Source organism: Mus caroli, chromosome 11 (genome assembly GCF_900094665.2).
Source record: "Mus caroli chromosome 11, CAROLI_EIJ_v1.1, whole genome shotgun sequence".
In the NCBI taxonomy this organism is placed as follows: Eukaryota; Metazoa; Chordata; class Mammalia; order Rodentia; family Muridae; genus Mus; species Mus caroli.
In genome coordinates this window covers 73653364-73677308 of record NC_034580.1, presented here as the reverse complement: position 1 = coordinate 73677308, position 23945 = coordinate 73653364, and positions in this window count along the sequence as shown.

Here is a 23945-nt window from a genome sequence, read left to right as displayed (position 1 = left end):
TATGTCAAAATATCAATCCTTAGGCACACTTGTAATAAAGCAATATTAAGGGAAAGCACACAGATCTGTTCACCTACTAAAGCAAGGACATTGGAGCATTCTTTATATAGGATGCCACGGTTCCAGGAGACTAAGTTTCCATGAACTTTTCACCTCGGGACAGCTCTCAGGTTTTCGGGGCCTGTCGCACTTGTTACTACTGGAGTGGATGTAGCAAATAAACCCAAAACTTTCCTATAAAAGAAAGTATTTAATTGGGGCTGGCTTACAGTTTCAGAGGTTGAGTACGTTGTGGGAAGCATGCAGACATGGTGCTTAAGAAGAAGCTGAGATCCACAGGCAGCATGAAGAGAAAGCCACCTGGCCCAGTTTGGGCTTTTGAAACCTCAAAACCCACCCCTGGTGACACATTTTCTTCAACAAGGTCACACGTCCTATTTCTTCCCAAATAGTGTCACTCCCTGATGACTAAACATAGGAGCCAATGGAGGCCTTCCTTATCTGAACTGCCACATGCATTATCCTTTATTCTGTCAAATTTTGCTTACGAAACACAGATGAATACCGAAGTGGTGACCATAGAGTACTAAACTCAAAGTGTAAGAATGAGCCCCGTGTAACTGCACTGGTTGTGTGCCCTCGGCGCCATCCCTGGAATGCCATATCACGTACAAGTCTACTTTTCTTTTTGATGGTAGAGCTAGTCTTAGGTATCCCAGACTGATCTTGAACTCATTACATAGTGTAATCTAGAGCTTACTCACATGCCTCTACCTCCTGAGCCTACAGGTAGGGGCTACCACACCTATTCTGTTTAGTGCTGGGGATTAAATGCAGAGTTTTATGCTTGCTAGGTTAGCACTCTTCCAGATGAACTACGTCCCCATCTTGAATCTGGGTTATTGTGCTGAAATGAGTGAAAACTTGCACGTCCTCCAGCTGATATCCAAGTGGAAACCAACACAATGGAGAAATACATGGCATGGTAATGACAGAGAGTGCTGAGAAATACATGGCACATGTAATGATAGAGAGTGCTGAGAAGGGAAAAGGGTGTGAGAAGAGGGCACCGTGGTATTCAAGAAGGTGCCATGTTTATCTGTTGGTTAATTGGTTGGTTTTGGTTTTTCAAGACAGTATTTTTTTAAAGATTTATTTATTTATTTTATGTATGTGAATACACTGTATCTGTACAGATGATTGTGAGTCTTCATGTGGTTTGGGGGGAATTGAATTTTTTAGGATCTAGACTCACTCTGGTCAAGCCTGCTCCCTCCAGTCAACTCTGCTCACTCAGTCCCTGCTTGTTCCAGCCCAAAGATTTATTTATTATTATACATAAGTACACTGTAGTTGACTTCAGACGCACCAGAAGAGGTCGTCAGATCTCATTACAGGTGGTTGTGAGACACCATGTGGTTGCTGGGATTTGAAATCAGGACCTTCAGAAGAGCAGTCAGTGCTCTTACCAGCTGAGCCATCTCACCAGTCCAAGGTAGGGGTTTTAAGACAGTGTGTAGTTTTTGCTGCTCTAGAACTTGTTTTGTAGACCAGGCTGGTATTAAATTCAGAAATTTACCTGCCTCTGCCTTCTGAGTGCTGAGATTAAAGGCTATACCATCACACCCAGCTGAGGGTGTCATTTTTTAAAAGGGTGGGCAATTCAGAATTGCTTTGAGATGCAAAACGTATGACAAATTTCAGAGAAACAAAAAGTGGTCAAACAACATCTTCAGTGATCATGCACATAAGCATCTTAGTGCACTACTGAAGAATGCAACACATTTTCAACTGTATGTATTTTACATATAATAAAATAATAAATATAATTTTCTCTAAAAAGGGGGGGCTGGGTAAGAGAAGGCTCATTGAGAAGATGACTTCTTTTTATAATCTTATCTTCTTTTCTTCCTCTTCCTCTTCCTCCTCCTCCTTCTTCTCTCTCTTCCTCCCTGTCCTCTTCCTCCTCCCCCTCCCACTCCATTGAGTACATGTGCAGGTGTGCATATGCCACGAAGGTCAAGAGACAGCTTAAGGAACTCAGCTGACTCTTTTAAGCATGGATTCTGAGAATCCAACTCAGATTGCCAGGGTTCTGCCGCAAGCACTTTTACCCCTCCACCAATGTGCTAGCCAGAGAAAATGACTAAGAATATATATGTTCTCATTCTCATTTAAGCAAGCATAAATTCAGTGGAGAAAGCTCTCCCAGGAGCCCAAGATTGTTTACTTTGCCACTTCTGCCTATAGCCTTGTGGTGTCAACCTGATGAGCTGTCAGCACCGAATACATGGACAGCTCCTTCCTCAAGTGTTCCTTAATTCTCCCAGAACCTGGTCTCTGACTGTGGTTCTGCTCAAGACATCCCTGGCTATCTTACTCTTCATGCCACAACTTTAAGGACTGGGGTTAGAATCTATCTGGATTGTATTTCAGAAGGTGTCTTGAAGTTCATGATTCTAAAAGAAACCAGATTAAACAAGTCTGTAAGTAAACCAAGTGGTGGTGGCGGTGCAGGTTTTTAATCCAGCACTTGAAAAGGAAAGAAAAAAAAAAAAAAAGCCTTTAAGTAAATAAACACAAATACACTCTCTTTTCCCACCCCCTCATCTGTGTGTGTATGCGGAATGTGTCTGTACAGATTTGTGCCCATGTATTTGGAGTCCAAAGCCAATGCAATGGTGGGTGTCTCTCTCAGTTGCTCCTCCTTCTCCTCCTCTTCCTCCTCTTAGTCTTCTTTGAGACATGGTTTCTCTATGTAGCCCTGGATATTCTGGAACTAATTCTGTAGACCAGGCTGGCCTCAAACTTGGAGAGATCTGCCTGCCTCTGCCTCTCAAGTGCTGGGATTAAAGGCATGCACCACCACTGCTAGGCTTCCAAGTTATTCTATTTTAGACAGTGTCTCTCCCTGATTCTGGAGCTCATCTATTGGAGAAGACTAGTTGGCTAGCAAGCACAAGAGATGTTCCTGTCTTTATACCCCCACTGCTGGGCTTAGAAGTGTATGCTACCATTCCTAGCCTTCTTACATGGACTTTAGTGGTCAAACTCAGGTTCCCATGTTTATGTGATAGACACTCTTGATAGGCATCACCCTAGCCCCTAGTTATAGATATATAAGTATTCTAAACCCAAATCTCTGACTCCAGTTCTTAGGAAATATTGCATTGTTAGCTACAGAAGCTGGTTCGACATAGCATTTGTATTTTGCAAACAGTATAACTTAAAAAAAAAATCCTTAACAAGCCCCTACTGGATTGGAATTAATGTCTTTTATAGCTTCATTCTCCTTGGCTGTATTCTTCATGTCTCCAGAAAATGCTTATGTAGCTGCCTCAGCTTTTCACAAATTACCAGGGGATTAAAGACACATTTGGGGAGACCATGTCGCTTAAATAATCTCAAGAATATGTAGCTTAAGTAGCTCTCTGCTCTCGCTTCCCTGCCAGAGGCAGGCACAGACTACAGAAGGAGACAAATGGGAACCATGGCCATGTGAAGCAGATTCTGTTTGGTTTAAGGGCAGTGAACTGAAGCGTATATAGATGAACAACCGGTTTCTTAGAATTTAACCTATAATGCCGAAATGACAAAAGCCAAAGTTGTCCCAGGTATGATGGCACATGCCTGTTATCTGAGCACTTGGGAGGTAGAGGCAGTACAATCAGTAGTTCAAGGTTACACTTGGACACAAAGTTTAAAGCCAACCTGATCTATAGGAGACCCTGTCTAAAATAAATAGGCAAACAAACAAACAAGCAATAATCAGCTAAAAAGATAGAAGGAAAGAAAGGAAGGAAGGAAGGAAGAAAAAAAGAAAGGAGGAAGGAAGGAAGGAGGAAGGAAGGGAAGTGAGCTGAAGTCATCTTCTGAACTCCTTCTGTTGAGGTATTCTATAAATTTGGTCAACAGTGAGCACAACACTCTAGTACTGAGGTGTGTGGTGGAAAATTCCAGTTGTCAGCCTCTAAGAATACTCAGCTGACCCTACTTCTAGCAGACTGAGAAAGTGAACCAGCATTTTCAGCACAACCTCCATGTACCCAAGTCTCCATCAGTCACTTTCTGCATATTATCTCAAGGCATCCTCACAGTAACCCTGGAACGTAGGTAGTAGCATCATCACTGCCTCACTAATAAGGTAGCTGAGGCGTGAGAAAGGGTCATAATTTATGACCACATAGTTTGCAGAGAGCAAAGATTCAAACTCAGGTCAGTTTTAACACCAGACTGTGCTGTTAAACCTGTCTGTAGCTTTGGAAACTCCGGTGAAGAAAAGGCTTTGGTGGTATAGCAGAAACTGCTCCTGGTGCTTGGGTTGACGGCTCTAGGTTGAATGTAGAAAGCTCATGAGTACCCCTGTATTTGCAATCTGCTGCCTCTCAAAAGTTGGACTAGAGCCAGGTGTGGTTGTACATGCCTATAATTCCAATACTTCAGAAACAGAGGCAGGAGGATTGTCACAAGTTTAAGGCCAATCTAGGCCACATTGTGGATATCACAATAGAAACTATTATTTTTTATAATTAATCTATGCTAATAAAATGGCCTTAGAAAAAGTTGACTTAATTGGGCAGCGGTGGAGCAGACTTTTAATCCCAGTACTCAGGAGGCAGAATGGATCTCTGTGAGTTTGAGGCCAGCCCGGTATACAAAGTGAGTTCCAGGACAGCCAGGGCTACACAACTAAACCTTGTCTCAAAAAAAAACAAAAAGTAACAAAACAAAACACATAGATTTAAAAAGAAAAACAAAAAGAAAAGAAAAGTTGTCTTAAAGCACACTGTGAAGTTAGGTTGGTAGCAGTGGAAGCACCTGGTAGGCATGTGAAGAGTAAAATATTTGGACTCCCCATTCAAGAATATTCTATTTCATGAGTGTGTAACAGAGCCTGGAAATATGAATTTTTAAAGATTGTTTTTTGTCGTTCTGAGGCACTGACAAGTGTGGAAGCCACTGTTTTCAGGAGCCCCTGTAAGCCCACGGTTTCCCTTTCTGCCTGTTATAAACAATCCTCAGAGCCAAGGCACAGTTTTGAAAGAAGAGCCAGCATCCCCTGGAGGGATCTTAGGATGCTTTGAAATTGTTTGGACCAATAGTTCTCAATGATGGGAGATAGCATATGTGCCTGGGACACTCTCCAACCTCCACTCATCTCAGCTGAGAATCACTACACTAATCCGATGAAGCTGGAGATAAGTTAACAGGAACAGGAGACACCTATTTGCTAAGGAATTGATGTTAGCTGCTTCTGCACTGTTACTGAGTAGTCATGACCTTCTCCACCATCAGGTACCTTCCAGGAGAACTTCTAGTTTATCTCTAGGGAACCTCCCATGTTGCCTCCCTTACAACTAGACAGAGGTTGTGGATGGAGAGTCTCTTTGGGCTTTTCTGGATAGGGCTCTAGTATTTATTCCCCTGTGAGTGTTCTGGGCTTTAGAGAGATCTATAGCACACTGAGAAGAGGACTGAGATCAGATGGTCTTGGGTATAATGGCATAATCTGTATGCTATAAATTGTGGGACCAAGAAAACATCGCTTCTCAGTCCCAGTCAGCCCTCACTATGGAGAAATGCAGGCTTAGTATCTTCAAAGGTCATGATTTAAGAGAGAGAGAGAGAGAGAGAGAGAGAGAGAGAGAGAGAGAGAGCTGGACAAGGTGACACACCTGTAATCCCAGCATTTGGGAGACTGAGACAGGAAGATTATGGCAAATTCCAGACCAGCCAGACATACAGAATGAGTCTTTGTTTTGGTTCAAAAGCAGCCTGCCTTGGTTGGGCATATCTGTCAAAGGATCAGCTGCTGTGTCTTGGAAGTTGTAATCCTAAAATATTCACTCACTCACTCTAGTCTGTGTTGACTTGGCTGCCAAAGGGAATGATGCTCTTAGTATGCTCTTTGCTTTGAAATAAAAGGGCCGGGACAAAGTCAGTTTTTACTATCACCAGGCAGACCCAGGTAGATTGCTCTGAAGCATCTTTCTAAAATTCTACTGGTTGGGTAGACAAGATGGCTCAGTGGGTAAAGGTACTTGCCTTCAAGATCAATGACTTGAGTTGAATCTCCTAGGACCTATGTGATGGAAGGAGAGAACTGACCCTCACAAATTGTCTTCTAACTGAAAATGTGGACATGACCACTCCTGAGTACAGTTGAGAAGGTTTTATCATAGACATGAGGGAGAGTACTGCCAGAGGCATATGGAAGAGTCCAGACTAAACTGGGCCTGAGAGCTCTGAGAAGGGAGTGGGGAGAGAGAGAGATTGGAAGACAGAAGTGTGAAGTGGGCAAAAGAGGAGCCAAGGAGCCAAGAGAAGAGTTAAGAGTCAAGAGAGCTTGCAAGATCCAAGAGAGTATGTAGCCAAAATGGCTGTTACACAGGAATCAGAAGTTGGGGGAAAGGAAATGAAGCCCAGCTCCTGGATTGGAGAGGTTTAAGGTAGGGGGCAGGGTGAGAAGTAACGGGAGGAGCCACATATACTAAGGGATTCTGGGAATTCTAGCCAGAGTCCAATTTGAAATGTTAGTAGGCACCTCCTTTACCCATTTGTCCCAGGTTTCTTTGAGACCTCAACACTGACCACACGTGTAGGTCACACAAAAAAGTCACGTGGCCAGAGCTGGTAGAGTCCTGACAGTCATACCTATTCCTTTCCCTCTCAAAGTCCAGTTCACCCATGGACAGGATCATGTCCACTGGCAGGCTCTGCTGTATGTGGCTGGAATGAGCTGCAGCTGGCATTGCTCTTTGTCCATCTCCCTCACCCAGGTTCCAGATGAGCTGGGGGCGTTGGCTGTTTGTAAAGTCATTTTCTCCTCTACCACTGCAGGAGAGACCATGAACTCACTTTTTTTTTTTTTTTTTTTTTTTTTTTTTACTTCCTAACACCCCGAGTGTCAGTCTTTCTTGGTGTAAAGACGTTAGTGAAAGAACAGAATCAGGCAGCGGGTGAAAAATATTCCTTTTTTGCCTCATAGCTCCTACTTCCACTGTCCTCTTCTTTCCCACTCTGCTAGTGGGTGAGAACGCTGGTGTTAAATGCCTTTCCTGAGAGAGAAAGCCTCAGCTAGGTGGGTGGTTCTGAAACAAAAATAGAGGCAAAGGCCTGCCTGATGGAGAAGTATCCCAGGCAGTCTTGTGGATCTCCTCGTGCCTTCTGAAGCAATGGGTTCTGGGTGCCCAGATTAAGGGATTAGGTCCTTCAGTGAAGACCTGTATGTGTCAAAGACCAGAGTCGGTGACTCCTTGAAGGACATAGTCATGCCCTCAGGGAGGAGAGAGGAAATCGTTCAGGATTGCCCAAGGAGCTTATCTGGAATACTCAAGTCTGCTTACTCCACACATATCAACCCTATGGCCTCTCAGAATTGGCAGTGGGGGTGGTTATCAACCGTATATGTTTGGAAAATCTCCCTAGATGGGTCTGATTCATCTCTTTCCTCTCCTACAATACTCTCTGCTAATCCAATTGAAAATCACCGAGGTGAGATTTATGTAATGATTTCTGTTACTTTGGCACTGGCGAGGCTACATGGAGCACATAAAAGAGGTATACATGAGAACACAGCCATGACTTAGATTTTCAATAGCATAGTGAATGGGGTTAGACACATGCATAATAGGCTGTAGGTGACAGTACTGGCTCCTCTGCATAACTGAAGGCATCACCAAGCTTAGGGAGTGTCCAGCTGATTTACTTTTGGTCAATTAGAAGAACATATACAAATGAGGATGGGTAAGGTGGTTCATCTGCCCTTACAACCAGAGTTCGATTCTCAGGTCCTATAGAGTGGAAGGAAAGAACTAACTCCTGCAAGTTATTTATCCGCTGACCTCTCCACATTCATACTTGCCTGTGGTAGCTTCATGTGCACACATGCACATAGTAGATAGATAGATGCACATGATAGATAGATAGATAGATACATACATACATACATAGATATAATTAAAAAAAAACTTCAACAGCCTAGATGGAAAGCCATTAAAGAAAACTCTTAAAAATTGTGATAAAGATGCTGAAGTGTACACAACTGATGGCTTCTGGTGGGGGTGCAGGTGTGGAAGATTCAGTTTTCTTTAAGTGGCTGGCCATTGGGAGTTTGACCATGCTCCAGTGAGTATATAGGCAATACAAACTGGACTTCTTTCTTTCTTTCTTTCTTTCTTTCTTTCTTTCTTTCTTTCTTTCTTTCTTTCTTTCTTTCTTTCTTTCTCTCTCTCTCTCTTTCTTCTTTCTTTCCTTTTTTCTTCCTTCTTTCCTTCTTTCCTTTCTTTTTTCTTTCTTCCTTCCCCTACTCTTTCTTCTTCCTCTTCTCCCCCCATCTGCTTCTTCCTCCTCTTCTTCTTCCTGCAGGGTGTCACAAGGATGAAGGGACAGATCTGAGGGGACAGGGAAGTGAGTGTGATCAGGATGCATGATATAAAATTCCCAAGTAATAATAAAAAATATTATGTTGAAAAAATCCACATAGAGCCTAGACAAATAGCAGGATCATAGGTTGTCAGGGTCTATCCTTGAGGGAACCTCAACAATTAAACCTTGAAACTTCATAGTTGGCAAAACTATTGCTTTTTTTTGTTTTGTTTTGTTTTGTTTTTTGTTTTTGAGACAGGGTTTCTCTGTGTAGCCCTGGCTGTCCTGGAACTCACTTTGTAGACCAGGCTAGCCTCGAACTCAGAAATCCACCTGCCTCTGACTCTCGAGTGCTGGGATTAAAGGCATGTGCCACCATGCCTGGCAAACTATTGCTTTCTTGAAAAGAATATATATCACTCAAGAGTGATGTCTATTAACCAGTTATCCCTCGTGCTATTTCCTTGCTCTGTCAAGCAATCATTGAATCTTCTTTCTCATACAGAAAGCACTTGCCTACCTTTCTGGCTCTAGAAGCAATGGTTTGGCACAGGAAATAACTTTCAAATGGTTACTGTTTGGTATCTTATGAAGGTTCGTCCCAAGGCTCTGCTGATAGGGTTTAAACACTTAGTCTATTGAAAAAATGGCAAAACATGACCTCTTGTACTCGTTATTGGTTTTCAACTTTGGTTGTCTTCAAAATAATCTTTCACACATGTAGTCCTGGCTAGCCTGGAACTCTTCCTTCTGTCTTCCTGCCTCAACTTCCTAAGTTGTAGGATTACAATTATGTATCATCATTCCAGTCTATAATTGGCCATTATTAGAAACAGGGCCTCATGTATCCCAGGCTGGCCTCAAACTCAATATATAGCTGAGGATGACCTGGAACATTTGATCCTTCTGCATCTACCTCCTGAATGCCAGGGATTAGTCTAAGAAAAACCAGTCTTACTGGCTTTTGCCTCTGCAGCATGTAACCCGGTGCCCATCACAGCAGAGATTGTAATTAAATATTTTGAAGTAAGTAAATCAGCTCTCAAGGCCAGGTCCAGCTGGTCTTTCCAGATACTTGACTTTGCGTATTTGTTTTGGAGCAGGGTAAGTCCTGGCTGCACTGGAACTCTCTCTATGGATCAGGCTGGCTTCAGGCTCATGGCAGTGCTGCCTCTGAATCCTGAGTGCTGGGGTTACAGGAGTGTGCCAGCCACTATGCATGGATACTAGCTGACTTTTTTTTTTTTAAAGATTTGTTTTAAAATTTTAATTTATGTGTATGTGTGCCTGTCTGTATGTATACATATGGATATGGGGGTGCCTGAGAAAGCCAGAAAGGAGTATGGGGTCTCCTGGAGCTGAAGTTACAGACAGTTGTGGGCTGTCCAACCTGGGTGCTGGAAACCTAGCTCATGTCCTCTGCAAGAGCAGCAAGTGCTCATAGCTGCTGTGCTCTCTCTCCAGGCCCCAGTACTTCTTTAAAAAAGAAAAAACACTATTGGGTGTGGTGTGGTGGCACCCACATTTAATCTCAGTACTCTGGAGGCAGAGCAAGAATAGCCTCTTGCTCAAGGCCAGCCTGGTCTACCATCTATGAAAGTCCAGGCTAGCTAATAGATGTCATCTTCCTAGCCTATCCCCAAGATATAACCCAATGTGAATACCACATTACCTTTCTGTCTTTTATACCTTAGACTTAATGGCACCAGACTAGCCATTAGAAAAAGTATCAGGCAAATCCACATTGAGAGGCGTCTTGCCTCGCTTTATCAACATTTCTCAAAACCCTTGGGGTCATCAATGACAAGGAAAATCTGGCAAGCTGTCAGAGACCAAATGGCAACTAAATGGGGAAACCAAAGGAGAATTACCCGCAAAATCTGTCCTATTTTCGCAGTTTATTTATTTATGCTTATGTGCATTGCTAAAAGATTATTTATATGTGTGTAAGTGTCTTTCCACATGGATGGATGTGCAATACATGTGTGTCTGGCATCCAGTGGGGCAAGAAGAGGGTGTCAAATTGCCTGAAACTCAAGTTCCACACAGTTGTGAGCCACCCTGTGGGTGCTGGGAACTAAACCCAGATTCTCTGAAAGAGCAGCTAGTGCCCTTAAACTGCTGAGCCATCTCTCTAACCCCTCCTTTTGCAATAAGATCTCACTATGGAGCGTTGGCTGTCCTGGAGTTTGCCTTTGCCTCCTGAGTGCTGTGGGCATATCCCACCATGCCCCTAGATTTGCAAATTTCTTTTTAAAGATTCCAATATCAAAAGGATGTGGCCAATTAGGGCAAATGCAGTAAAGATGTATTTCAGCCAGCGATGCCCTCTTGCCCCCTGGCTAGTTTTATCATTACTGTGATCGAGATTACAGACAGAAACCTTGTGGTGGAGAAGGCTTACTCTGACTCGTGGTTCAGAGGGCTTAGTTTGAGGCTGCCTAGCCTTGAGTGTTCTGGCACAGCTCAGTAGTCGGAGCCTGTGGTCAAAGAACAGAAAGCAGAGAGAGAAAATGCCATTGTTCAGATGGACTTCTTCTTATACTCCCCTTAATCCTCCTGCCTCAGCCTCCTGAGTGACAGGATTATAGGCCTGTGCCACCACATCCGACTCCAAATATTTCCTCTTATTGATAATTCTTCTGTGGCTTAATTGCAAACAGTCCTTTAATGAGAAAGATTATTGTGATTAGGAGTAAGAGCTGTAAGGTATAAAGTTTCAATTAGATGGCAGGAATAGATTTATAATGCCTATTGCACACTATAGTTACTATACTTATAATAATGATTGTAAACTTAAAAATGCTAAGAGGTGAAATTTTCAAATATTTTCATCACAAAAGTGATCTGTGAAGTGATAGATGCTAATTAGATTAATTTAATTTTTTTACATCAGCCTATATATGTATATACACACATATATATATGTGTGTATATATATATATATATATATATATATATATATATATATATGACTATAATTTGCCAATTTAAAGGCACAAATAATAGCTGGGTAGTGGTGGCACATACCTTTAATCCCAACACTTAAAAGGCAGAGGCAGGTAGATATCTGGGTTGGAAGCCAGCCTAGACTACAGAGTGGGTTCTAAGACATCCAGGGCTACACAGAGAAACCATTTCTCCAAATCAAACAAACAAAACCCACAAATAATTTAAAAGAAGTATAAGATATCCATATATATTAATTAAAAGTGAGGCTGAGGATGTAGCTCATAGGGTTAAGCTTTTGCCTAACATGCACAAGGCCCTGTGTTCACTCAGCATAACTGGGCATGGTGGGTCACATTTGTAATCCCAGCGTTTGGGAGTTAAAAGGAAGAAAATCAGAAGTTTAAGGCTAGCCTTGTCTACACTGTGGGTTTCAGACCAGCCTGGGCCACCTGAGATACTATCTCATGAATAAAAGAATAAAAATTGAATAAGTAAAAGCTACAGGATTACTTGACCCTGCATCTGAGTGTCAGCGTCCCTGATTACTAACTGCCTACAATTGTCCTTAGGGAATTTAAGTTCTTTGAACTTTACTTATTCAGCTGAAAATACAAATAAAAATAAACCCCAGAGCTCCAGCCTCCCAGAACTGTCATGCCACTTAAGTTAGCCCTTAGCATCAGGTCTGGCACATAGTAAACCATTAGGAGTTGTTACTGAGTTTATCTTTGATTATCTTGGTATATGGTGTAATACATGGATTAAGTTTTCTTTCCACTCCATATCCTTTTGTTTGTTTGTTTTCGAGACAGGTTTTCTCTCTGTGTATCCCTGCCTGGCTATCCTGGAACTCAATTTGTAGACCAGGCTGGCCTCCAGTTCATACCATACCCAGTCATCTCAGATCTTTAAGGAATATGCTCCAGCATCCTTGGAAGGATCTGTCACTTTCTAATTAATTGGAAAATGTCACTGTCAAGAGTGATACTTAAATAGAATAATATTTGTAGGCTTTCTATTCTGTTTCAAATTATCTGCTTGTTTATTCTTGTGCAATTTAGCACACGACGTTGCATTGTAGCCTCGTGCAGCCTTGTGATGTACTTGTCTACTTAATAGCATGATTCCGGCTCTCAGGGTACGACTCTTTATGGTCACAATTATGTTGACTTAGAATTGGAGGGAAGAAATCTGTACAGGGTCTTTTTATTCGCTTAGTGAAAAGGGCCCTGGAATTAGATGTCATAATGCATAATTCTTCATAATTCGTATGTGTGTGTGTGTTTCTGGAAGCCTGTAGACTCTGTTTTCAAGGAGACTTTGATATAAGAACAAGATAAAACAGTGTTTGAGGAACTAGCAAAGACTGCTGTAAGAGCCCAAAGCTGGGCGTCCTAGTGAAGTAAGTGGACTTTACAAGTGGACTAACCTGAAGGATGTTGGGTTTCAGACCCAGAAGGGGCTGAGGTGCATATTTAACATACCAAAGCAGACCTGGCCTTCAGGTTCTCCCAGCATCCTTCAGTCCCAACTTGTTACAAGGTCTGGCTAGCATGTCCTACCTTCTACCCTGAACTTTCCAGCCCAGGGGCTGGCCTGCCCCTCCTCCAGAAGCTCCTCCCTAGATAATCCAGACATTTTGGTCTCCCCTCTCTTCTCTCACCCCCTCTGCATTTTCTCTCTCCCTGTCTGTGTGAGGTCTCTTTCTTTCTTGCCCCTCCCCTCTGTCTCCCTCCTTATGGCAACTTCCTGGCCTTGTTCTTTGAGGCAAGTGAACTTGCCTAAGAGCTGCTTCCCAATAAACCTGCCTTTATATACTTCAATTTGGCTTGAATTGGCTAATTTCATGGGTGGAAGAGAATAATTTATCAAAGAATACAACGGTGGTGATGATTCAGAAAGGAGGTAAAGGAAGGAGGGCACAGTGGAATGTTCTCTGCAGAGAGGAGCAGAATGTGAGTTTGTGACTAGCTTCCAAAGGCTGCAGGCACTGTGCAAGGAAGACTAACTGGAACATACACGTACATAGGCCTCAAGTAATTCCAGAACACTCCAAGAGCAACTTCACAGCTTAAATTCTAACTCATGTCTTTCCTAGGTTCTTTGCAACTCCGTGCCATGACCAATCTGCTGTCCCAGATTATCTGGGGATATTGCTAACATTTTGCCTCCACTTTTTACTTATGTTCATTCCACTCTTACTCCTTGAAGAGGCTTCTGTGTTTCTCTTTGACTTGTTGCTGGTTTGGTTTGGTTTGGTTTGGATTTAGGGTGATAGGGTCTCGATACATAGCCCAGTTAGACCTTCAACTTGTAAGAATCCTCCTGCCTTTCTGACTCCGACTGCCAGGTATTAGGGTTCAAGAATTGCCACTCAAACCAAACAAATACTGATCTGAGTTAAACAAGTAGAGTTTATTGAACACACACCATAAAACTAAACATCCAGGATTGCAAAAAGAGCCTAATTGCAGTGCCGGTCTGCTCTCAGAATAGACTTTTTATAGGAAAACCAGGTTCAAACATTTAAAGGGCAAGGAGGGGAGCAGATGACTTACTAGGCAAAGTATTATCAGCTAACCTTTATGGTGATTGATCCTGAGTAAGGTAAAGGGGGTGGTCCATGGGTGAACTGGGGAATTTCAGAACATTGATATAACAGAGCACGAGTATTATAGTCATAACTTTTTGACTTACTAGTAGGATTCTTTAGTGACAGTTACAAAAACCATAGTGAACTCATATGTAGGTACAGGAAGGGTTGCCCAGTGGTCAGCTCTGATTCAAGATATTTTAGAGATAACAGTTCATATTGACCTTTGATTTGATGGGTCCTACATAAAACTTTGTGCAATTTCTTTTTTGTTTTTTTTTTGTTGTTGTTTTGTTTTGTTTTGTTTGTTTGTTTGTTTGTTTTGAGACAGGGTTTCTCTGTGTAGCCTTGGCTGTCCTGGAACTCACTTTGTAGACCACTGGCCTCGAACTCAGAAATCCTCCTGCCTCTGCCTCTTGAGTGCAGATCAAAGGCATGCGCCACCACGCCCGACTTTGTGCAATTTCTTAAGATTAGCAAACCTCATACAGAACATTCAGAACATACAGAACACAACAGGGTGTGTGGTCAGCATGTCCTTGCTTGAAGTCAAGTCATTCCTGGGTGTCAACGACTGGCAGGCATGTTACAGTAACAATATGAAATAGCTGGCAGGCATGGAACAAAATGGCTATAGTTATTCTGGTGGTGGTGGTGGGGTCAGACCATAAAACCAGAATATAAGCAACTACCATCAGATCTAGTCCCTTGAAAGTGGCTTCTAGCTGGGCCATGGTGGCAAATGCCTTTAAAACCAGCACTTGGAAGGCAGAGGCAGGCAGATTTCTGAGTTCGAGGCCAGCCTGATCTACAGAGTGAGTTCTAGGTCAGCCAGAGCTACCTAGAGAAACCCTGTCTGGAAAGAAAAGAAAAAGCAATTAAAGAGTAATTGAGGGGAAAGGAGGCAAAAGGGTAAAGAAGCTCAATTTAGTGCTCTAGACTGGGTTAGGATTATCTGTGCCTTCCTCTTCCCCACTGGACAGATTGGTGTTTTTGTTTACTTGGATGGTTTGGGTGCTGGGGCTGAAGAGCACGTGCTCTTCCCACTGAGCTACATCCTCTTGTCTGGATGCCTATTTTTGAGGAAACAGAATTGTTTTTATCAATCGTTATACACTGTTCCAGTACCTGGAATAGAGTAGTTGATAAGAACAGTTACATGAGCTGGGGCTGTAGCTCAGTGGGTAGTTTGCTACCTAGCATTCATGAGACCCTAGATTCAATGTTTAGTAAACTGGGTGTGTTGTACAGTATTCAGTGTACATAAAACTGGATGTGTTGGTGCCTGTTATGATCCTAGCACTAGAGAGATAGAGACCAGAGAATCAGGTGTTCAAGGTCATCTTATCTACTTAGCAAGCTTAAAGGTTAGCCTGGGCTACTTGAGATTCTGTCTCAAACATGCCAAACAAACAAACCCAAAAGAACTACAAACAAGAAAAGCAAAACAACTCCAATCTTAAAATGAAGATAAGGACAGTAGGCAAGGAGGATTTAGTGAAGTAATATAGTGAAACACCTAAAATTGTCTCTCTGTGTAGCACTCAATGCATGTTAACTCTGCTACTAAAGAAAGGCAAAAAAGAAAAAAGAAACTTCAGTCAGGTGGTGATGGCACCCACCTTTAATCCCAGCACTTGGGAGGAAGCAGCAGGCAGATCTCTGAGTTTGAGGCTAGCCTGGTCTACAGAGTGAGTTACCTGGTCTAAAGAGTAGTGAGTTACAGGTCAGAGAAAGAGAGACAGAGACAGACAGACAGACAGACAGACAGAGTTAGAGTTCAGCTGGTAGGGTAGCCCACTCCTATAGTCAAACTACCTGGAAAATAAAGAAGGATCAAGAGTTCAAAGCTAGCCTCATATACATAGTGTATTTGAGGCTAGCCTGAGCCTCAATAAATAATAAAACAACAAAGACACACACACAAAGTAAAACAATAAAGATACAAAAGTGTGTGTGTTTTAAAAACCTCCTCCATCTCTGTCAGGAGTGACGTCATATGCCTATAATTGCAACATTCAAGAGTCAGAAAAGTCAGGAAGCAAAGGCCAGCCTTGGTAATCAAGCAAGTTCAAGGCTAATCTGGCCTACATGAAATCCTTTTTAAAAAAAAAAAAAAAAAAAAAAAAAGGTGGTGGTGGGGAATCTGACTGTGATCTGAATACTATCCAACAGGAGCCTCCGAGTGAAGAACCTTATTTATTATTGGTTGAAAATTTGGCTGTTGCTGGAGTGGGTCTTCATACAAACAAGCTTCTGAATTTCTGCCCTCATATCCCACAACCCAAATAACGTCAGAGACATTTGCCCAGAATCTGGAAGCACAACATAGCTCTTGGCTGTCCTTTTGTGAACTTTGACCCCCCACATTATATCCTTCATCTCACCAGAACTAAGCCTCTCTGCATAGTCATTAGGTTTGGGAACACAACATTTAAAATGGAATAGTCCAGATTTATTTGGTGATAACGCGCTCTGACAGGGTTTAGCCTACAGGCCCTGTACATTCCCATCATCTCCATCTCAGTGGAGGGATTGCCTGGAGCAACGTCATGTGTCTGGAAAGATTGCCTTTTCAGTCGTCAATGAAGTACAAGAGTCTCTTAAATCTATGAGGAATGCCCTAGTTTACGGAGTGCCCTCCTATCCCTTAGCATTCTATCTGCCAGCATTTCAGAGAGGCCAGGCCAGGGGAGTCTTTCTGATTAGCTGGGGAAATGGAGTTAAAAGTTAAAGCCTCAGCCAGGTTACTAGGCATCTGCCAACACGCCTTGGTTGTGGGATAAAGGCTGGAATTCAGAAGGGACTTCAAGCAGGTTTTTAGTTGCCCTAAATGATCTGTTACCATGGCACAAATCTAGACATCCTGAGATCCTCTGGCTGATTCTCAAGCCAATAACCTTCTAAACATGTATAGCATGTGGTGGATTAGGTAAACTTGCTAGCCAGGCTTGACAGTGCTTGCCTTTAATCCCAGCACTCGGGAGGCAGAGGCAGCAGATCTCTGAGTTTGAGGCCAGCCTGGTCTACAAAGCAGTTTCTAGGACAGCCAGGGCTACCCAGAGAACCCCTGCTTAGGGAAAAAAGAGATAAGTTTGCTAACTTATTATATTAAGTAAGGGTAGAAAATTATCACTCATAAGACAACATAGAGGGGCTATGGTAATGGCTCAGTAGGTAAGATGTTTGCTATGTAAGCATGAGGTCCTGGGTTCAGATGCCCCATATCCATCTAAGAGCCAATGAAGTAGAGTGCATTTGAAACTTCAGATCTTTAGGGAAGGGGGAGAGAAGCAGGGAGATCCATGGAGCCAATGGATCTGTAACCAATCAGTGAATTCCAGGTTCAGTAAAAAGAACTTGCATCAAAATGTAAGGTAGAGCCAGGCGTGGTGGTGCATGCCTTTAATCCCAGCACTTGGGAGGCAGAGGCAGGCAGATTTCTGAGTTCGAGGCCAGCCTGGTCTACAAAGTGAGTTCCAGGACAGCCAGGGCCATACAGAGAAACCCTGTCTCAAAAACCAAAAAAAAAAACCCAAAAACAAAAGTAAGGTAGACAGAGACAGAAGAAGACCAAGGTCAACCTCTGGTCTCCATATACATAAGCACACACATGTGCATAAACACATATACATGCAAATAATACATACATGCATAACACAGAATGTAGGAACATTTTACACCCCAAAGATAGAACAAATACAATCACAGAGGAAAAGACAAAACTTTTACATTTAGCTTGATCTAGCTTTATGAAGTTACATATCATTTTGATATTTCTTGTTCTATAGAAATCTGAGTGTGATACTCTATCAAGCATTTGCTCTGGGGCTGGCATTTGGAATCACTGCTCTGGGAGTTAGAACATCATTTTTACATGATATCCTCAGCTGCTACCCTTGACTCTGGCTGTGTTAGGATCTGGAGAATCTAGTCGTAGAAGACAGGCAGAGATAGACTAACAGTAGAGAATCTTTGATATATATCAGCAGGTGCCAAGACTTGTGAATCATTCTTCCTGGATATACAATTGAAAACTGTGAATATGACGTCATTAGGTATCTTTGGAGCAGGACTTCTATTGTTGTAATGGTTGGGACAACATACTAATCCCAGTAAGTCCTTGGCCTTGGAATAATTATGAAGTTTACAGTCAGCAGAGGCAAGCATCTGACTGGATGCTGTGTTGTTACTGAAACCCAGGCAGACTCAGACATCCATAGGTGAGATTCTCATTTTTTGTATATGACCCAAAACCCTTTTTAAAGAAACTTCCCAATTGTGAACTGTAAGGCAGGTATGAATGTCACTATAAAGTAGCAGGTTTTTTTGAGCCTCTTATCATGTTTGAGACACAAGCAAGCAAGTGAATATCCTGAACAATAAAGCAGTTGACCTTAGCCGGGCATGGTGGCGCACGCCTTTAATTCCAGCACTCAGGAAGCAGAGGCAGGTGGATTTCTGAGTTCGAGGCCAGCCTGGTCTACAAAGTGAGTTCCAGGACAGCCAGGGCTATACAGAGAAACCCTGTCTCAAAAACAAAAAAACAAAACAAAACAAAACAAAACAAAAAGCAAAAACCAAAGAAACAGTTGACCTTCTGGCACAAACCAGGAACTTAAGGGAGATACAGAGCTTGAACAAGGTCACTGAACTGGAGGTTGGTAGAGCTGAAAACTGTTTGACACAGTGCTCGCTACATAATGTGACAGAGGAAAGAAGAGAACTAAGATGTACAGCCCCAGCATCTTTCAGCGTGGGGAATACAGACAATTGGAACTAAAAATACTCATAGGATAAAACTGGAGGGGAACTCTTGAACTTGATAAATAAAGATCATCACTGTAAATTTAAAACCTACATTGAGCTGGGTGTGGCGGCACATGCCTGTCATCCTACCACTTAGAAGACTGAAATAGGAGGGTCAAAAGTTCAAGGGCAGCCTCAGCCCCTTGTTGAGTTCAAAGCCAGCCTGGGCACATGAGATCCCATTGCCAGGGCCGGGGGAGGGATTACCAATGGCATCATAAATGCAGAAGATTAAATAGTAGAAGACTCTCATCTCTTTTATCCAATTCACTGATGGTCCCAGCCAATGAATTAAATGTATTAAAGTGAGAATAATAAATAAATATCCTGTGTTTTATGAAGGAGAAAGTAACATGGGTTTTAGCTACACATTGATAAACTTAGAAAATCCCCAAGAACTCTATAAAAAATGACTAGAATGTGTAAATTTAGAAAGACTAAAAAATACAAAGTTAGTATAGAATATAAATGTTTCTATATAGCACTGATGAATCACTGGAAAATAAGGTTGGAAGACCATTCCACTTGCAATGATATTGAAAAATTTTAAATACTTTATAAATGTAATATAGTATGTTCAACACCCATATGCTGAAAAGCACAAGGCATAGATCAGGAAATGAAGTGGTTCTTGTTTTACGTTAAGTAAGGAAATCTAGTGATGTAATTCAATGATAGAGGATTTGACTAGCATATTTATTTGATAAAGACCAGGCTGGCCTCAAATTCATGATTTTTCCTGTATCATGAATCTTGCCATTTTCCTGTATCATGAGGTGTGTGCCACTAAGTCCATTGGTTAGGCTATTCCTAAACCTAACCAATGTGGGGAAGGCATCTACAATGAAATCATAGGACAACTAAACTACAGTCAACTCTGAGGGGACTTTAGAAGAGGGAAAGGTTTCCCATGATCATGGATTCGAAGAAGTATTGTGAAAATGGCCATCCTACCAAAGGTGTTTATAGACTCAATACAATCCCAATCAAAATCCCTTTGCCATTCTTCACAGAGTTAGAACAAAACCTTAAAAATCATATGTAACCACTTTTTGTGAAAAGCCCTGGGAACCAGTGCAATCCTGAGCAAAAAGAATTATGCTCGAAGCTGTTACAGGATATTTGATTATTGTACACAGAGAACCTGATTGTTAGCAAAATATAAAAGCTTAGATAGATATTGAGTTTGTTGGATGCAGTTAGGTATGTCATGTAGAGAAGCCCTTTGGGTGTGCCTCCAAAAGCCTCCATAGATAAGAAAGCAAAAGAATGGAAAGTTTCTGCCCATTTTAGGGCAAGTTGCTTGGGAGAGGTCTTGTGGTCTTTGCTCTAGGACCCTCAGGGGTCATGGGTCATTGGGGGGGGATCTTGAACTGTCCCATGGTAAAGGGGAAATGGTTCTGCCACTATTGGCTTGGAGCTCCCTCCACCTTGACAGTGATTTGGTTCAGGAGCTAGAGACTTTTTATAGCATGTGGACCTTTGATAGCTCCTGCTCCTTTGGCTCTCTTGGCTTGGAAAAGTCTTCAGGGAAGACTCTGGGTAAGAGGCAGGGCTTTTCTCTTTGGGCTTGCTGGAAACACAGGAAGTATCCAGCAGGACACAGGTAAAAAAGTATTCTAGGAAAGAGAGAGCCAAGGAGCCCTCTTGAGTTTGGAGGAGCTCAAGAGAAAGGTAGACTAGCTCAGTAGTATGACGCAGGTAGAGATTTCTAAAGAGCTAGCGGTTTAGTTATAGGATCAGGCTTGTGAATAGATATTTTGTATATACTTAGCTAGCAGGTTTTTACCTCAGCTCCCACCTCCTGTGTTTTTATTGGTATAAATATTAAGTAAAGCAACAACCAAAGCAAATACTAGACTATAAATCTGAACAGAGAGTTCTCAAAAGAACTATACAAAAGAATAATAAACAATTATTTAAAGCACCTCATGTCATTAGTCATTAGAAATGCAAATTATAACAATTTCAAGATTTTATTTTACCCCAGAAGATGACTATCATCACAAAAAAACCAAAAAACAAAAAACAAAAGACAACAAATGCTGGCAAGGATGTGGGGAAAGAGGGAATTTTAGTTACTGTTGGTGGGAGCATAAACTGGTGGGGACATCATGGAAACCAGTGGGGAAGTTCTTTAAAATGCTAGAGATAGGGCAGTCGTTGTGGCACATACCTTTAATCCCAGCACTTGGAAGGAAGAGGCAGGTGTATTTCTATGAGTTTGAAGTTAGCCTGGTCTATGTAGTGAGTTCTAGGCCAGCCAGGGCTTCTTAGTGAGACCCTGTCTAAGAAAAGCAACAACAAAACTCACCACCACTACCAATAAACAAAACAAAATAGCATCAACATGGAGGCTAGAGCCACTCTAAGTATGACTCCGCTGTGCTAGTCCCATGCAGACACCCAAAGCACTCGCATCTTACAGCAGAGACTCTAGCTTACCCATGATCTAATCACAGTAGCTGGGAAATGGAATCTTTCTAGCTGTCTATCAGCTGATCAAATAGATCATGAAAATGTGACACATTTACACATGCTGGACTTCTGTTCACTTGTGAAGAAAAAGGAAATTGTGAAATTTACAAGTGAATGAAGGAAACTGGAAAAATTATTCTGAGCGAGGTCACTTGGGTTTAGAAAGGCAAATGTTGCATGTTCTGTCTCAAGTGCAGATCCCAGCTTCAAAGCTTTAGAATTGAATGTTTAACTTGGAATACTTGCAGAAGCTAGGAAATCAGAAAGGGATCATAGGGTGGGGACACTTTAAGGCAATGGGGGATAGTAGGTCACAGGTGAAATGGAAGTAGAGAAAAGGAATGCAGGGGTGGGAAGATTTAAACAGGAATGAGGGTGGGTTGGAGCAGACGAGGGAATGGGAGTGGAAGGGCTAACCAAAATGAAAGGTGTGTAAAAAAGATTTAAAAAAAAAAGAGTTGGAAGGGAGGTGTCCCCCATGGCTGGATAAGGTGTGCCTAGAAACCACAGGTTGTAAAATGGAAATTCCAATTCCAGATGGGGGATACCTCCTGTAATTTGTTGATAAGGGGGCCCCAACAGTAACATCTTGCCGTTTCTCTTGGATGCCCACCAGACCAGATGATAAGCCCCAATTGCTGAAGACATCACTTTGATTGCTAAACAAACAAACAAACAAACAAACAAACAAACCTCATTATGATTGAGTTGGAAGTTTCTCCCTGCTGGCTAGCTGTCATAGGTGCCAGCAGGTGCTGTGTGGACGACTGGGGGGTAAAAAGACATCAGCAATCTTGCCCAGCTGTGAACCATACCAACTATTAACACCAGCTGTCCAGGCAAGTTGTGCTGGAAATATGTACCCACAACAGCAACAATGGCATGACTGCTATGGTGGTAACCAATTGTGCACTCGCTCTCTCTGTCTCTCTGTCTCTCTCCTCTCTCTTACCCCCTTCCCTCCCCCTCCCCTCCNCCCCTCCCCCTCCCCTCCCTCTCCCCCCTCCCACAGGGTCTTTCTATGTAGTCCTGGCTGTCCTGGAGCTTACTTGAGAGATGAGATTAGCCTCTAACTCACAAAGATCTTCCTGCCCCTACTTCCCAAGTGCTGGGATTAAAGGTATGCACCACTACATCCAGCCTTCTTGAATTTGAGGCTCACTCCACAGAAGGGAATGTATACCTGGTCAAAACCCCATTAAGGAGGCTGTGGAGGTCACAGACCCTACCTGAAAACTTCTTACTGTTTTTTTGGATAGAGTGGTCTGGCACCAAGTTCCCTTCTAAACATTTGTGTTTATTCCATGCACAGACATGCTACTCTCAGCCTTAATCTCAGAAGCTTTTCTTTGCCCTGAAGAGTGGTTGGTGAATACAGAGCCCCATGGCTGTCCAAGGTACTGACAATAAAGGGTAGGTGAGTGCCCAGCCCTAAAGAGGTTATTCACACAACTCCCTCTAAAACTTCGGGAACTTCATAGAATTGGGGGCAGGAAGAACGTAAGAGATGGAAAAATGTCAAGAAGAGCTGCAAAATGCAACCTTCTGGACACAATGCTCGTATTTCTATCATGAATTCAAGGCAAGTTGCCTGAACTGGGCCTCCATGGGCCTGGGCCTGTCAAGAGCCAGTCATAGCTAGGGGAAGTAGCTCACAAGGCCCCTCCCTGTTAACCCATTGGCTCTGATGGATTTGGCAAGGAATTTGGGGGGCTAATTATCATGACTCCACCAGATTCTATAGATAATTCCAAACCCCAAGAATCCTGTCTCTGCCTGCCCTCACGTGGGGGTGACATGCGCATCCTATCCAGCCTTTTACATAGTTAATAGGGATCTGAACTCATGTCCTCGTGTTTGCATGGCAAGCAGTTTACCCATTAAGCTAGCTCCTCCGTTCATGTTGAGACAAGGCTTCTCTATGAAGCTCACTCAGCCATGTGTCCAATTTGTGATCCTTCTGCCTCACTCTCCTCCCAAGTACTTGGATGATAAATGTTACCAAGTCTAGCTAAAACTATACTACAATGCTTTTTTTAATGATTTATTTTTATTTTATGTTCATTGGTGTTTTCCTGCATGTATGTCTATGTATGTGAGGGTGTTGAATAACCTGAAACTGGAGTTATAGACCATTGTGAGCTCCCATATGGGTTCTGGGAATTGAACCAGGTCTTCTGGAAGATCAGCCAGTGCTCTTAACTGCTGAGCCATCTCTCCAGCCCCATATAATACAACTCTTAAAAGGTCAAAACTGAGAAAATAAACAGGTAAGCCAGCATGCATGCAAACACACATACACACATACATACATACATACATATATACACACACAGACACACACATACTGCTGCACAGGCATATGAACACTTGCATTCAATTTTTTAAACAGATGAAGGATTTGAAAGCTTGTCAAAACTCATTGAACAAACAGACATGGCACTACATGCCCATAGTCCCAGAACTTGAAAGTTAAAAGCAAGAAGATCATGAGTTCAAGACCATTCTCAACTATATAGCAAGTTGGGGTCTACCCTGCACTACATGAGATCCTGTCTCAAAAAGCAAAAGTAAAGATAAAATTTAAAAGTTTTGAAGATTCTTATAAACTTCTGGTTGTGTCTTTGTGCTGGGAACTGTAAAAAAAAAAAAAGCCAGCCGGGCGTGGTGGCGCACGCCTTTAATCCCAGCACTCGGGAGGCAGAGGCAGGCGGATTTCTGAGTTCGAGGCCAGCCTGGTCTACAA